Raw genomic sequence first — 3834 nt, forward strand, 5'->3', positions numbered from 1 at the left:
TATATATATATATATTAATTTATAATCTTTCTGTTTAACGGATAGTGTTCATGATCTCAAGTTTAATACGGCTGAAGGAATATTCAAGTTCAGGCATCTTCAGATAATCACATCAAACCTTAGTACTGACAATGAAAAATATTTTCAAATCATTGTGTAAACTACAGTCTTCATATCCACTGAGAAAAAAACAAGATGGTGGACAGAGAGTATAGATTGTATTTATAAATTGTTTAGATTTACTTTGTTTTGGGGTAACTAATCTGATATTATGTTAATTACAGTATTATGTTAATTAAAGTAAATATTATTTTTAATTAAAGTAATTATTACGTTTTTGTATTTGAGTAAGTCATATCTTTGTAAAAGTCTAGCTCAAATATTGGTTTCAAATTTTAGCATAAGGCAAACAATTTTGAAGGTGGACCCCGGAAAATTTCGGGAGCTGGTGCTTACTTTATCGACCCCGAAAAGATGAATGACAAAGTCGACCTCGGCAAAATTCGAACTCCGAACGCAGAAACGGATGAAATGCCACTAAGCATCTTTCCCGGACTGCTGACGATTCAACCAGCTCACTGATTTAAGTCTAGCTAAAATATTCTTTTCTACTATAGGCACAAGGCCTGAAATTTGGGGAAGGGGAATAGCCGATTTCATCGACTCCAGTGTGTAACTGGTACCTAGTCTAGATCAAATATTACAAAGTTAAATACACCACACAAATCTAAATTGAAGAATGTTGATAAGTTAAATATTGAAAACTGAAAATTTAAATAAAGAGTTAAAATTATAAGTGTTACGCAGAGAAAAGATTATATAAATGTGCAAGAGTGTTTAACCTTACGTAACTTTCTGGTTGGGCTTTTCTGTCAGGTTGTACCTTATATTGCTATCTTCACAGAGGAAACTTCCCAGTGTGTCTGCATTTATTGAAGGCTGGTATCTAAAATGTACTAACTTCTATATATATCACCTACGACAAGCTCTACCAGGAGTATCAGAATTATCTTTCCCGCAGTATAACATGTATTCAAATGTTTGTATCATTAACAAAACTCTTAAAGCATATTGTTCAAATCCCGACTGTATTTGAGTTTTATGTTCCATCTATCGAAATTCTTAGAGATCATAGGTGCACAGAAAGAGATGTAATAATCTGTTCTGACTTTCCTAATTATATTTTCGCCCATGTACTTCCCTGCCCATTTCCAGACGTTGCTGAACCATTTCTATCATTGTCTTTCTGTACCTCACTTATTGGTGGTTTATCAATGCATGACCGTATTTGCTAAAAGTAGGAAGTCGTAGTCTCATCTTATATAACCAAATCCCTTCATTTCCTGTTTAACAATTGAGAGAACAGTTTCGTGGCTCACAGTCTTCCCAATTTCTTTCCTAATAAAATTCATTTGTTCAATGCTCTCTAATATAGAATACGAATTTTTTTTTTCTGTAACAATTCATTTCAGACTTTGAATGATTTTTTTTCTTCTCTTTTTGCATCTAACGTCCATGATTCACACCTATAAACTGGAGCTGAAATTGCTATTACTCTTAAAACACGAATTTATGTTGTAAATGTAATCTTTTTATTTTCCCAAACAAGATTTAACCTTGCTATCGGCGATGTAGCCGCTGTGATCTGACAATTTACTTCGTTCTTTGATCTCACACCTTCCGTTATTGTTCTTCCTGGTTGTTTAAATTCATTAACTTGTTTGATCGTTTTACCTGCTGTTTCAATTGGATTCACCATTTTCGTTTAGTGTTTATTAATTAATATTTTTTTATTTTTGCTTTTTTTTTCCAGCACTTATTTCTGTTCCATAACTTGATGTTATATCAAGACGTGTTGTTCTTCATTTTGTCCTATTAAATCAATAACTGTAAAGCAGAGATTACTGACTTCTTTACATCTTACTTTAACATTTTCTTCAAAAACAAAAGCAAAAAAGAAAAGAAAAATGAAGTTTTTCTGTCATTTCATATTCTAGTAACACATTGAAGCACAATGAATACTTCTTGTCACACACTAACTGTTGATTTAAACTAGTTTCTCGTTTGCTTTTGGTTTATTCGATCACCTACGAAAACCAGACGTTTAGAACGCCCAACTACCTTTATATTTACTTCTACTAAGGTGGTGAGCTGATAGAATCGTTAGCAATCCGGGCAAACTGCTTAGCAGCATTTCGACCATCTTCACGGTCTGATTTCAAATTTCGCCAAGGTCAACTTTGCCTTTCGTCCTGTCGGAGTCGATAAAATAAGAACCAGTTGAACACAGGGGCCGATGTAGTCGACTTAGCTGGCCATGTGCTAAAATATAAAACCAACATTTACTACTTCCAGGTTGTACTTATACTTTCTCATAATAATACATCATTCCCATAGCACGTAAGATAAATATCTTTTCTTACAGTTACTTGATTTTAAAGAAACATCTCACTAGACTTCCGTGTATTTCTCTTCATGGATGTTGACGTTACAAATCTAGTCAGATTTATTTATCCCTTCTTGCAAACTACTATCATTTTTTACTGTTTCATTCAAGTAGATAAAATATATGACAAAGCCTTCCTGAGATGCTTAATCAAACTAATACTGCGTCTGTTTACGCAAATTTTGATGTACTTTTTTCATTGGAAATACAATAACAATTAGTTCAGGCCATTTATTCGGTCATTCTTCTAAAACGCTATAGCATGTTTAACAAAAATATAATTAACCTCCATAACTTGACTGTTCTCATTTAAGTTATATGTTGAGAGTGATTTATTAGTTTAGTTTTCTGATTGTTCCAGTGACTTCAGAAGTAATATCCGGATTTTCATGTATTTTAAAGGAAATTTCCCCTCTTAATACTATACTACCTACCTCCCTACCTATCGCCTGTTTATGGCTGTAAAGTTTTTCGCACTATTCTCTCCATGAACCAGTAACGTTCTTTATATCGTTCTGTATGTTGCTAAATCTATCGTGATCAACTTGACATTCTTTGGTTACATCTGTAACCATTTGGCAGGCTTTTGCTTTTATTTATTTGCTGGGATATCTTTCTACTTCTTGACAACAAGGCTGCAAGCTGGCAGAAACGTTAGCGCGCCGGGCAAAATGCTTAGCGGTATTTCGTCTGCAGTTACGTTCTGAGTTCAAATTCCGCCGAGGTCGACTTTGCCTTTCATCCTTTCGGGGTCGATAAATTAAGTACCAGTTACGCACTGGAGTCGATGTAATCGACTTAATCCCTTTTTCTGTCCTTGTTTGTCCCCTCTATGTTTAGCCCCTTGTGGGAAATAAAGAGATAAGAAAGGTTATCACACCGTGCGAAATGCTTAGCGGTATTTCGTCTGTCTTTACGTTCTGAATTCAAATTCTGCCGACGTCGACTTTGCTTTTATCCTTTCGGGGTCGTTAAATTAAGTACCAGTTGCATACTGGGGTCGAGCTAATCGGCTAGTCCCCTCTCCCAGAATTTCTGGTTTTGTGCCTAGGGTAGAAAAGAATGCGTGCTGCCAAGAATTTATATCTCTCATCGAAGGTCGGTAGCTATCGGACGCTGACGAAGGGAAATAACCCTGAAACCCAGGTCCGTTCGTGCTACGATCACGATGAGAGGGATAACTTCCGTTGGCAAAACAAACAGAACACAGTAGTGTGTCGATAAGCCTGCTGGAGGAGATGTCCTCCTGGGGCTAAAGCAACAGTAACATCCACCCCTAGGAGTCAGCCACACTTAAGTGGCAATACACTTCACTTTATCGTGCAGTTACTGTTAATACTTCATTTAGAGAATTAACATTGCTTGTTTTCACTTTTTCCATATCATTG

This window comes from Octopus bimaculoides, chromosome 3 (genome assembly GCF_001194135.2).
Source record: "Octopus bimaculoides isolate UCB-OBI-ISO-001 chromosome 3, ASM119413v2, whole genome shotgun sequence".
Classification (NCBI taxonomy): domain Eukaryota; kingdom Metazoa; phylum Mollusca; class Cephalopoda; order Octopoda; family Octopodidae; genus Octopus; species Octopus bimaculoides.